Raw genomic sequence first — 14,303 nt, forward strand, 5'->3', positions numbered from 1 at the left:
AACCTCCCATGCTCCTGGATTGGGAGGACAGACATTGTGAAAATGACAATACTGCCAAAAGCTATTTACAAATTCAATGCTATACCCATCAATATCCCAACAACATGATTTAATGAAATAGAAGAAGCAATCCAGACATTCATACAGAATAATAGAAGACCCCAAATAACAAAAACAATCATTAGCAGGTAGAACAGTGCTGGACGAATATCAATACCAAACTTCAAAATATTGTAAAGCTACAGTAATAAAAATAGCTTGGTACTGGCCCATGAACAGGCCTGAGAAACAATGTGATGCAGACCCATGCCTACCTCAGCTTTAACAAGGGAGCCAAAAAATGAAAAAAACAGGATGGAAAAAAAGACCGCCTGTCCAACAAATGATGGTGACAGAATTGACTATATTTGTGCAAAAAATTTGAAATTATACCCTTATATATCAACCTGCACTGGAATCAACTCAAAATGGATCAAAGATTACAATGTAAAACCAGATACCCTGAAAATATTATAGTAAGTATTAGGAGAAACAGTAGGGCTCATTAGCAAAGGTCAAAACTTTTTCAATAAAGACCCAGATACACACCAAGTCAAAGAAATGTTGAATAAATGAGATTGCCTTAAACTGCAGAGCCTCTGTATGGAAAAGGACATAGATAGCAGGATAAATAGAAAGCCCACAGATTGGTAGATCTTCACTAGCCATACAACAGGCGAGAGCCTAGTATCTAAAATATACTTAGCGCTCAAATAATAAACCCCCACCTCTCCTAACCAAATCCTCAAAGAATCAACCACCCCATTTCTAAGGGGGCTAAAGACTTAGATATTTCTCTGAAGAGAAAATAAGAATAGAAATGTTTAACATCTCTGGCCATAAAATAAATGCAATTCAAAAATAAATAAATAAATGCAATTCATAGCTGTATTGAGATACTACTTCATCCAAGTTAAAATGGCCATTCTCAAGAAAACTAGTAATACTAGATGCTGGTAATGATATGGCTAAAAGCGAATGCTACTACACTGTTGGTGAGAATCTAAACTTGTTCAACCATTGTAGAAAGCAGTAGGGAGTTTCCTCAAATGGTTAAACATAGAGCTCCCCTATGACCCAGAAATCTCACTCCTGGACATTTACCCAAATGATCACAAACAAGCCTATACTAAAGCTACCAGTACAATATTTCTAACAAACTCCCTAATGAATCTTTAAAGTCACTCTGTTAAAAAAAAAAAAAAGAAGAAGAAAGTTTACAATAGAAAGCGATTTATGTATATATATTTGACACACATAAAACTTACATAAAATTTTCCTATTTTAACTATAAAATTCAATAATTTTAGTAAATTTACTCATTTACCAACAACAAAATCCTGTTTTAGAACTTTGCATAAAGACTTTTAAAAATAGATTTTCTAAACCGCGCCCGTGGCTCACGCCTATAATCCTAGCTACTCAGGAGGCTGAGATCTGAGGATCACTGCTCAAAGCCAGCCTGGGCAGGAAAGTTCGTGAGACTCTTATCTCCGATAAACCACTAGAAAACCCGAAGTGGTGATGTGGCTCAAGTGGTAGACCGCTCGACTTGAGCTGAAGAACACAAGGACAGCAGTGCCCAAGCCCAGAGTTCAAGCCCCACAACAAAAACAACAACAACAACAACAACAAAAAGATTTTCTAGACCAATTTAGAAAAGTTATTGTTCATGGATTATGCTTTGAGATTTGTGTAAGACTTACTCTTTTTGTTTTCCATTCATGGAGCTTGAACTGAACTCTGGCCCTGAGCTCTTTTGCTCAAGGCTGGCTTTCTACCATTTTGAGCCACAGTGCCACCTCCAGTTTTTTGGTCGTTAATCGGATAATAGAGTCTCAAGGACTTTCCTGCCTAGGCTACCTTCAAACCATGATCCTCAGAGCTCAGCCTCCTTAGTAGCTAGAATTACAGTTGTGAGCCATCAGCACCCGCTGTATTATTGTTTTGGTTTTAGTTTTGTATAGTTTTCAGAAGATTCGTTCCAAAATTTGTCTCTGTCGGCTATAAACATAAGATAGGAATCTAATTTTTAAAAATGTAAATGTACCTAAAGGAGCATTACATCACACACATAGAGAGAGAGAGTTCAAAAAGAGAAAGAATAATTCGGCAAGAAAAAGAGTAGACAAAGCACAGTTTAACACCAGCATAGATTTATAAGAAAATAAGACCTGAAAAAGGGAACCTCTGGCAAAAGCTAGAGACTCATTCCTAGCTTGTAATCTGAAGTATTATAGTACATCTGAAAGAATGCTAGAATTATCTACTGGAAGTAGTTTGAAGTAACTAATGGCGGGACAAAAGGTGGGAAGTAAAATCTTGGAGGCAAGGGAGAGAGCAGAGCTGGGTATCTGCTCAAAGTCCAAGCTCAATGTAAATTTTAATCTGATATCTGCTGAGAGAGATTACCTAGTCTGTAAAATAGGGGAAGACCGTACTGTTAATAAATCAAGGCATTGTCCTGGGGCCTCAAGATAGTATATGGCCGTTTGGCTCTAACAATGCTATACAGAATTATTGATACTTTAGCTAATCATTTTATTTTCTCTTATATTCTCAAGCTTTGTAGGAGAAAGCTGGAATATTTTAGAGCAAATCTCAGACATTGTGAGACTTTAGACAAGCAACTGCTTTTTGTGGGGTAATTTTGTATCCTGCTACTTTGCCAAAGTGGTGTATAAGTTCTAAGAACTTGGGGGTGAAGTTTTTGGGATCATGGAGGTATAGTATCGTGTCATCTGCAAAAAAGGGATAGTTTAACTTCTTCCTTCCCTATGTGGATCCTTTTAATGTCTTTTTCTTGCATTATTTTTCTGGCTAAGGATTCCAGAACTATATTGAAGAGGAGTGGTGAGAGTGGGCATCCTTGTCTTGTTCCTGATTTTAGGAGAATTGGTTGTAGATTTTCCCCATTAAGTATAATATTGGATATTGGTCTGTTGTACATGGTTTTTATTGTTTTAAGGAATGTTCCTTCTATTCCTATTTTTCCAGGGCTTTTAACATGAATGAGTGTTGTATTTTGTCAAAAGCCTTTTCCCTGTGGTTCTTGACTTTGGTTCTGTTGATGTGATGGGTTACATTTATTGATTTATGCATGTTAAACCATCCGTGCATCTCTGGGATAAAGCCTACTTGATTGTAATGTATGATTTTTTGTGATATGTTCCTGGATTCTATTGGCTAAAATTTTATTGAGGAGATTTTCATCTGTGTTCATTAAGGAGATTGGTCTGTGGTTCTCTGTTTTTAGTGGGTCTTTAGCTGGTTTGGGGTGAGTGTGATATATGGCTTCATAGAGTGAGTTTGGGATAGATGCCTCTGTTTCTATTTCTTGGAAGATTGTGAGGGGTATGGATCTTAGTTCCACTTTAAAGGTCTTAGAGAATTCCACTGTGAATCCATCTGGTCCTAGGCTTTTCCTTGTTGGAAGAATTCTGATCGCTTCCTCTATCTCATTCCAGTTCTTGGCTTATTTATTTATTTCTTCTTGGTTCAGTTTGGGAAAATTGTATTTCTCCAAAAATTCATCCATTTCTGCTAGGTTTTCCTTCCTTAGTGAGTATAGCTTCTGGAAATAATTCTTTATAATTGTTTAGATATCTTGGGTATTTGTTGTAACTTTTCCCGGGGCATCCCTGATCTTATTGATTTGGGGTTCCTCTCTTCTTTTTTAGTTAATCTAAAGGTCCATCAATTGTAGGGAACATAGTCAGCAAAGATAATGCTGAGAGCGGGTTGAGTGGGCAGAGCCCTAGTTGTTTATGTTAAAATCTGATTGGATACCACGATCAGGCAAAGTAACATCAGTGTGTGAAAAGCTCGTGGACAGCAGGGAAAGTATAGAAAGCTTAGGCGCATGATAGGGTGACCTTTACAGTGATTGGTTGGTTCCTTTTCCTCCCCTCCCATGACACTTGGTCTTTTGCTTTAAAAAGTGCTTGCTGTGTGGTAATAAACGAGTTCCTGCTTGACTTCACTCCCTGCTGAGTATGATTGTGTCTGGGGCTAAGGGAGGCTGGGGAACGGGCGAGCAGTGCACTCACCTTTTCTCAGACCCCTTCTTCTTTCCTCGGACCCCATCTGATTTCCACGGGATGGACAAAGACCCTACCATCAATTTCATTGAATTTTTTTTCGGAAAATCAGCTTTTTGTTTTACTAATTTTATTTATAGTTTTATTAGTCTCCATATCATTAATTTCAGCTCTTATTTTGGTGATCTCACTCTGTCTAGTAACTTTAGGCTTTTGTAGGGTGGAAAACTTGGTAGAGGTCAATTAATTCCGTGTGAGAAATGGCATCATTTAATTCGGTGGCTTCTTTGCCAATCCTCTAGTTGGTAGACATGTCCTTTGGTGAGAGTGGGGTATTAAAGTATCCTAGTATTATTGTGTTTGGATCTATTTTATTCTGTAAGTTTGAGAGTATTTGCTGAATATATTTGGGTGCACCAATGTTTGGGGGGTATACATTGATAATGGTAATATCTTCTTCTTGGATTGTTCTCTGTATTAATATGTAGTGTCCTTCTTTGTCTTTTTGTATTGATTTTAATGAAAAGTTTCATTTGTCAGATATCATGATGGCAACTCCTGCCTTCTTGATGGGAGCATTTGCATGGTAGATCTTCATTCAGAGTTTATTCTTATGTTTGACTGTGAGGTGGGTCTCTTGAAGGCAACAAATGGAGGGGTCTTTTTTTCTGATCCAATCAACAGGTCTTTTCCTTTTGATTGGTGATTTGAGCCTGTTAACATTTATGGTTATTATAGAGAGGTGCATTGTGTTTCCTGTCATTTTCCTGCTTTCCTCATTTTTTCTTCTTTTTCTTGCCACCTGTGCTAAGTTGGAAATCTAGTGATATCTGTCTGATGTGGACCCCTGATCTTCTTTTCTTCATGTTGCATTCCCTGTCATAATATTCTTTATTGTTTAGGAATTCATTTAGTTTTTCTTTACTATTAAAACTTTAGTTTCTCCATCGAATGTGAATGCTAGCTTCACTAGGTATACGAGTCTGGGTTGGCATTTGTTAGTTCTCAGGGCTCAGATGGCAATATCCCAGGCTTTCCTTGCATTCAGTGTTTGTGTGATTCTGAATTTTTTTTTTACCATTATAGTATATCTCCTTTTTTGCTGCATACAAGATTCTTTATTATTCAGATCTATCATTTTTACTATAATGTGCCTAGAAGTGTTCATCCTGGGATCCTGTTTGTTAGGTGTTCTGTATGCTTCTGTTATGTAGGTAATATGCTATATTTTAAGATTGGGGCAATTTTCGGTGATAATCTTATTGAATATGTGTTGCATTCCTTTGTTCTGGTATTCCTCACCTTTGTCCACCCCAATTACACGGAGATTAAATTTCTTGGCACTGTCTGCTTGTTCTTGGACTTCCTTTTGGCATAGTTTAAGTGATTTTTCCATATCTGTAACTTGTTTTCCAGTTGCTGCATTTTATCTTCCGTATCTGATATTCTAACTTCCATTGCATTCACTCTGTTAATGATGGCCTCCATTGTGGTTTGCATGGAGGAAATTGAACCATATATGGTTCTATGTTGGTTCTCAGAGTATTAATCACATCTTGTAGCAAGGTGTGTACAACATATATTTTTGAATGCATCTCCTGTTTGAAATCCTGCATCTCTTTTGATAATACATTTCTTTGTTCTTTAAATTTCTGAGCTATTTCTCACCTTAACATCTCTTGGATGTAGCATTTGTCTTCCATTCTTGTATTGCTTAAACTGGGGCTCTTCCCTGGGTGGCTGCTGGCCTTTGGCGGTGTCTTGCTTTCCTGGCTATTGATAAATTTTGTAATTTTTCAATGTGATATTTGCATGTGGATTCAGGGATTATTGGAAACAAATATCAAACTCTGACTGTTTTGGTCAATAGGTGGCTGCCTTTGCTTGGTTCTGGGTTGGTTCCTGGATCTACTGATGAAGCTTGCTCTTGGCCCTGGGTGGGCTGAGAGAGTCTTTACCTGGTCTCAGTTCTGTTTCAGGATGGCACGAAGTAGCTCCAACAGCAAGGGTTGGAAGATGATTCTTTGCACAGCTTCTGAGCTCTGAGGTTTCTGTCTGTTTGTGTACTCCAGGTCAGCACTGGCACCTTGGGAGTCTTCTGCACTGGCGTTCTATGGACAGACTCCTGTGTTTCTGGGGTTTCCCCTTTGGCTGTGAGGCTGAGTGGCTTTAGCAGGATGATGTGGAACTGCTCCACCGGTGAGGGTTGGGGGAAGGGTCTTTGTGCAGGTTCAGAGCACCTAGGATTCTATGTTTGCAATCAGCGGCTCGGGCACCAGCACCTTGGGCATCTTCTGTGCTGGCGTTCTATAGACCACCCACAGTGACTCTGGGTTCTCCAGAAGACTTGGGCCAGGACGAGCCACAGTTTGGCATGAAGGTGTGTGGCTAGCCAGGAGTGGTGGAAGGGCCTTGGCGCTATTCCATTCTGAAATTCTTCCTTTTTTTTTTCACCTTCTCTTTTTCTCTGGGGGTTCAGCTTCTTGCCGTTGTCAGACTCTTGGGGAAACAGCATTGGAACTCGAACTCTCTATTTGGTTAGAGAGAGCTATGGTAGTTCCCAACTGTCCTGTAGCCTTTTTAGGCCCCCAAATCCCTTTATCTGTTTTTAACTTTACCAGGAAACAAAATAGCACACTATTAGAACCAAAACTTCAAAATTGAGAAATAAATCATGTGATTTTTCTAGGTCAAAGAGAGATTTTCAATGAACATATAATCCAAGAATCAATTTCCACAATATTCCAAAAAAATTAGGGAGTTCAGAATCCAACACATAATCTTTATTCCTATCTTACTATTATCCATCACTAAAGCACAGATCATTATTTTATGGAAAAGACAGGGAGACATAACGTGCTCATGAGTGGTGTCTTTAAAGAAAAAATATTGTAAAAATAAGTTCTTCTCCCTAAATTCTGCACTCTAAGAATTCTTTTCCTATGGCAATAGCAATGCACAGGACACAGGAAAATAATGTGTATTAGTAATACCAGTTTATTTATGCAAACATTCATTACACCAGGTAGAAGACAATCAGGCAAGTATAAGAATATTCATTTTGGGCATTAAAAGACAGTTCCATGCATGTTCCCAATAAGTATGTCTCTTCATACATAGTGTTTGCAAATTTTGTCACATCAATAAACAACTATTTTTGTTCTTAATAATGTAACACACAGAATATTTTAGCCTTCACAATATCTCCAATCATTAAAACATTATATTTTTATTTTGACAGGTATTGCTTCCACCAGTTTTATGTCTTTCTATACATTTTACATAAAGCTCTCCTGTGCATTTCTCCCCATCCTTTTCCTTCCAAACAATGTTTAATATTAATGAATCCCATAGTCCATATGTCCATTTGTATTAACTTCTTCATAGTGTAGAATTTCCATAAATTGGACTGATAAATATATAGCATTTTAATGAACAATACCGGGCATTTCTGTGCACATCATAAGCACTTTTCATCTTTTTTCTTTTCTCTGGCCAGTACTGGTGTTTACAATCGAAACCTAATGTTTGCAATCAGAGCGCCTCATATGGACTCAGGTTGCTTTGCTCAAATGGTTCTCTACCCCTTGAACCATGCCACCAGCGCCTGAATATAGTCAGTAATGTTTTGGAGATGGAGTCTTGTCAACTTTTCTACCCAGGCTGGTCTCAAGCCATACTTCTCCAGATCTCAGCCTCCTGAGTAGCTAGGATTACAGGCTTGAGCCACCAGCACCCAGCTTAGCCTGTTCCATATTTTAATACCGTCAATTATACATCATTTTAGTATATGCCACTGTTCCAATTGATTATAATCACTGCACAGTTTAATGCTTAATTTTCACTCTTTGCCCAGTGAGAGATTTCTTTAGGTAGGCCTCTCTTTTTATAAGGCTCAATGTGTCGCTCTTTGCCTGAGTCCTCCTTAGGTTTATTTGTCCTTTGTACCCCCAGGCAGCTCTGCACATGGCAAGATGTTCCAGGCCCATCTTACCTTCTCCAGCCCCAGGACATGGTACCAGCTACCCTCCAAGGAGCCCTGGTTCCCATTTATGGAGAATAGTTGAAGGAGCCAAATTCTGGGCACTGGGGTACAATGCAGATTTTTTCATAATGCAACTGGTAATGGGGAAGACAACCATAGGGACATTTAGGCTGCTACAACGACAGAGCCAGAGATTTCCAGGGCAAGAGCTCATAATTCCAATTGATTGCTACATGTTTCCAGATAGATTTTATCAAACAAAATATGTCATACTATGCTATATATTATCAATACCAAACTTATGCATCCATATGTCACTGCTGAATGTGTCTTGAGTGTGTTGAGGTTTCTCGTTCCTTCTTTTTGGCTCTTCTGCCATGAATTCTGATGCTTGCTCCAAATTGTAAAAGTCCAAATATATCAAGCCCAGAAAGTCCAATGCTGTAGAATCTGAAATAGTCAGGCTCATGGAGAGAAACAGTAGAAAATTTACCACCAAAATATGGGGGTGTGGAAAATGGGGAGATAATGGTCAGAGTACAACATTTCAGCTAGACAATAGGAATAAGCTTGTGGAGATTTATCATAGGGAAATATTACTATAGTGAATAATCATTGTTATATGCTTCAAAATTGCCAAAAGAGTAGATTTTAAATATTATTGCTACAAACGTTAATTATGTGAGGCTATATATGTTTACCATATATACATATATGTTTGTATTATGTAAATATATAATTGCATATATTTGTATGCTTTAAACATTCCATATCGTTTACATGTAAGAAAAAAACACATTGTACTGCATTAGTTGTCAATAAAAAAGTAAAAGTCCAATTGCTCTTCAATGATCATTTATACAAGTTATACTTAAAAAGGAAATCAATACCACTCTTCAGACAGTATTGTCAGATTTAGCAAATAAAAGTATAAGCAATATTTGGAACATCTGTTAGAGCAGGCATGGTAGCATGTAGCCACAGCCACAATCCCACCTACTTGAGGTCAGAGACAGGAGGATCTGGGTTGCAAGCCAGTTCAGGAAAAGTCAGCAGTAGTGCCTGTCTTAAAATCAGAAACTAAAACCAAAAGGTGGGTATGACTAAAGTAGTAGAGCACAATGCCCACAGGAAGATTTGGAGAATGAATTTTTATGTTTTCATGGCTCTTAGGTATAAGAGTAGAATCATTATCAGAATATTTCATTACTTCAAAATCCTTCAAATCAACAGACAGTATCAGAAAACTACAATATAGTTGATACCAAGAAGCAACAGGAAAACAATTTTCCCATTACACCTCACAGCTTACAAATTTTCTGTTACAAATTGATGGGGATTACCTTCTATAAATTCTTAGACATTTTCATAACATTACTTGTGATGCTAGAGATTAAATCCAAGACCACAGAAAGGATTCACTCTGTCACCGAGCAAAAATCCCAACACCAAACATTCCAAATTTTGTCTTCAAACATACAAATTAGATTATAGCCTATTATAATTTTTATTATTCATTTGCCTTACTTAAATGCTTCCTAAAACTCATCAAAAGACAATTTTATATGGTGTGAAAGTATTTTTCCACCTTAAAATACATACAGAACATCTAGAAATGTATTGCCTTATTAACACTTTCCAAAATTTAGGGCAAGTACTCTAATCATTGCACAGTTTTAAAATGCCATGCCTCTTCCCCAATTTCACACTCTGTGGTGGCAGGCACCACAAAGCTGAAATGTAGCATTTTTGACTTTTTAAAATGTGGCAAAATTTCACATTTAAAAATATAGTTTAGGCCAGGCGCCAGTGGCTCATGACTGCAATCCTACCTACTCAGGAGGCTCACATCTCAGGATGATGGTCGAAGCCAGCCTGGGCAGGAAAGTACATGAGACTCTTTTCCAATAAGCAACTTAAAAAAGCAGGAAGTAACTGTGAGATTCAAGGAGCTCAGGAACACTCAATTCAAGACCCAAAACAGGCCAAAAAAAAAATAACATTTAAAATGTGAAAGAAGGGACTGGGAAGGTGGCTTAGTGGTAGAGCGCTTGCCTTGCATGCATGAGGTGCTAGGTTCCATTCCTTGGCACCATATAAGCAGAAAAAAAAGCCAGAAGTGGTGCCTATGGCTCAAGGAGCACGCTAGCCTTGAGCTGAAGAGCTGAGGGAGAGCACCCAGGCCCAGAATCCAGGCCCCACGACTGGAACCCCTCCAAAAAAATGTGAAGGAATGTAAAACCTACCTTTTGCCAATTATTTTTTTATCATTTTAGTTAAGAACATCAGATTAAAATTTCACATTGAAATTCCAGATTAAAATTCTCTCTCTCTGTAATAAAGACCAAATCCCACTCGTCCTAAATTTCTCATCTTAAAAATTAAACACAAAAAAAACTCTATCAACTCTACAATAACAATACAAATATTAAAAAAAAAAATGAGCCTATGACTCATTCCTTAACTACTCAGGAGGCTGAGATCTCAGGATTATGGTTTGAAGCCAGCCCAGGCAGGAAAGTTCATGAGAATTTCATCTCCAAGTAAACACGAGAAAAACAAAAAGAAAAAAGAAAAAAAGAGAAAAAAAAAACAGAATTGGAGCCATGGCTCAAGTGGTAGAGTGCCAGTTCCTGAGCAAAATGCCTCAGGGACAGCTCCCAGACCCTGGGTTCAAACACAAAAAATAAAATACAATAAAATAAAATAATTTGCATAACATGAGGAAGCTAACACAAACAAAACTAAAAGACATTCTCCAAAAAAGTGGAAGGAATGACATAAATTTAAATAAAATCAAGTGCTGGTTCTTGTGGACACACTAACTAAGAAAAAAACAAAAGGCAACAAATAGCAATATGAATACGTAAAACATTAAACAGACTCAGGGGTGAGGATGCAGCTCAGTGGTAGAGAGCTTGCTTTGTATGCACAAAGCCCTGAGTTCCAGTTTATTATTACAAACAACATAAACAGACCGACAGACCGACAGGCAGACAGACATCAGTATCTAGTAAATGGTATCAAAGAAAGATTGGGAATAATGTTTATATATATATATATACATATATATATGTATATATATATGTATATATATGTATATATATGTATTTATGATACTTTCTGAAAAATAATTATCTGTACAGAGTCAAATTAGCATTTCATGTGAATATATGTATCTTCCTGAAGTTTCTAAATGTAAATGATTTGTTAAGGGAAGATTCCTCAGATGTATAAACAGTTTGATTTCACTCTTGAAATGAGTATTTTTTCTATAGACACTTGTATGTGTATCTGTCTGTTTAGAAAAGAGGAATAACAAAATAGACATGCGAGATTGTCTCTGGGTTATGTTTGTATGATTTTTAGTTTCAATTGTATTCTTTCTCTATTAAATTTTCTTTAATGAAGGAAAAATTTAAAGTTATAAAGAAATTCTATTTTCATAAATACTAAAAAAAGTTTACTTAATGAAATTAACTTTGTGAACTAGCCTATTAATAAAGGTAATTATTGGTTTTAATGAAATAGAAACTAGTTTATGAAAATAGAAACTGTTTATTATTAAACTTCATTTAACTAACTCTTATACCCTATGTGGCTCCTCCCATAGGTAGAAGTAAATAAAATTTGGTAATGTAAAGATAATTGATATTCAATTTTATTTCATTGTTGCTTATCATTTTGTATATCAAAAGAACCAGAGAACATGAATTAACTAGAAATTACTTAAAATATTTACTGTGTTGTCTGTTTGAAGGAAAACTCTGCACATTTGTTTGTGTTACGGAAGTTTTTACACCTATAACATACATTTCTCCAAGAGAAATTCATTACCTGACATTCACTACAGTCCCAATCACCGTGTCTACGCTTCTTCAAAAACTTCGAGAATCTTGGAGACTTATAGTCGGGATTAAACTTTCTGGGCACAAACTTTTTCGTATTCAGCTGCTTACCTTTCCGGCTAGACGCAGGGTAATTCTGAGAAGAAACTGCCAGAGTTTCTGCTGGGGCTGCTAATTGGCTGGTATGACACAAAGGTGCCTGTGAACTAGAAGATTCAGGGAGACTAAAGGATATCATTGGGGTGGTCTGAGACCAGGTCTCCAGATCATGGTAAGAAGTTGGATCACTCCCCATATCATTCCCATTAAAATAAACTGATGTGTGTATTTGCTCTCCATCTGTAGGAAAGACAGGCATAGGAGCAACAATAGGAGCAGCAACAATAGGAGGAGCAGAAAAAATAGCAGGAGGAACAACAGTACGAGGAGCAACAGCAAGAGGAGGAGCGGTAACAATATGAGGAGGAGCAGGAATAGAAGCCGCAGAAACAGTAGGAGGAGCAGAAGGAACACAAGTAAGAGAAGCCACCGGTAGACCAGATACATTCGTCATTTCCTCTGTAGTCCAGTATCTAACAGAATCCTGAATATAGCCATGAGCACCTAAATCCTGACTCTCAATTCTCTTATTTTCATATTCGTTTGTTCCATCCTGTTTGGGGCGGTGAGTGCCAAACACGGTAACAAGAAAATTCTTGAGACCATTTCGCTCCCCTTCTGCTCTATAAAGGTTTCTGAGGTTTTCTTTAAGTAGTAACTGAGCCTCCTCCCGTTCATTTTCCCACGTACTCCTCAGTTTATTTACCATCCCCATCAAGAGAGTAATTAACAGCTTCTGCTCATCTAACTGATCCCGCAGATTCTTTTCCTTTTCTGTATAGACCTGGTTTTGTTTCCTGGCCAAGCGAACGGCCAAAGCCAACGCGCCCCACGCACAGGCCGTCTTAGCCGCTACTGGGACTGAGGCATCAGTTATGATAGCCTGCAGGTTTTTCTCCAAATCAACCCAAGACTCACACCCTTCCAATTTACAAAAGTCCTGACTAACATTTTGAGGAATTTGCTCATTTAGAAAATCTATTACCTCTTTCTGACAGAAGCCACTCTCTGGATCGCTAAGACTAACAGCCATTTCCCTCCCGAACTCCCGGATGCCCTTTAACCCCACGTGCAAACTTGGATTTTGTGACTTCCGCCTAGCTCCCGGATATGCCTCACCTCAGGGAGCACTGTGAACTTTTAACATCCGGATTTCTGCGCGCCACCAGCCCACGCACTGGCGTTCGCAATAAGTCAAACACCATCTAGCACAGTGACAGTTTAACACCTAACGTACTATTTAAAACTCATCTACCATTATGCCTCTAATCGTAGCTGCTCAGGAGGCTGAGATTTAAAGATGGCGGTTTAAAGCTGGCCACATCTGCAAAGTCCCTTAGGCTCTTATCTCCAGTTAACCACCAGAAACCCGGAAGTGGGCCTGTGGTAGAGTGCTGGTCTTGAGCTGGGAGGAAAAAAAAAAATCTCAGGGATGCCTCCCAGGTCCCGAGGTCAAACCTACGAAAGATACATGAGTGCGTGAGGCTCACTGGATGGTGAACACACACACACACACACACACACACACACACGTCATCTATGAAACACCATATTGCACAAGGGTCAGGCAAAAACTAACAATTATACGTGTGTGTGTTGAGACATGCCACACCTTTTGAACAAATTCAAGGCTCTCAGTTAAATCCTCTGTACATCCCCCTCTCCAGAAAGTTAGGGAGAACCAATCTACACTAACGTTCATTGTGCTGGCATTTGCCTACCATCCTACATGAATGAGGCCCACTTCAAACAAAAGTATGAGGCTATGTACAAATAAATAAAATAACCAGAGATAATGACGGAAGGGGACACCCTGATCCACATGCACTGTATCATAACCTGACTTCTAGAAGTGAAACTCGCTGGTAAAATTACTTAATACCAAATACATATTAAAAATAACCTAAAGTGAGCTGGAAGCATTGCTCAGCTAAGAGTGAACCCATCTACCAAGCACAAAGCCCTGAGTACAATCCCAAGTGCCACCAAAAATAATAAGAAAATAAAAGGAAAAATGGCTGCAGGAGTTGGGCTTCCATCAGAAGAATGGCATCTCCCCATTCATATGGAAATGGAAAGCTTGGAAATAAATCATATTAGCAATAAATCATACGAAGTAAGCCAGACCCAAAGAAACATATGCTGACTGTTTTCCCTCATTTGGAATAATTAGTATATATCTAGGAAAGTTCTAGCAGTGTATCATAATATCTCAATACCTATGTACATATGACCTTACGAAATGGTGCTTATCAAAATGATTTATACGATATGGAAACTAGAGTTTATTTT

Source organism: Dipodomys merriami, unplaced genomic scaffold, assembly GCF_024711535.1.
Source record: "Dipodomys merriami isolate MVZ:Mamm:240054 unplaced genomic scaffold, mDipMer1.0.p SCAF_3, whole genome shotgun sequence".
Classification (NCBI taxonomy): Eukaryota; Metazoa; Chordata; class Mammalia; order Rodentia; family Heteromyidae; genus Dipodomys; species Dipodomys merriami.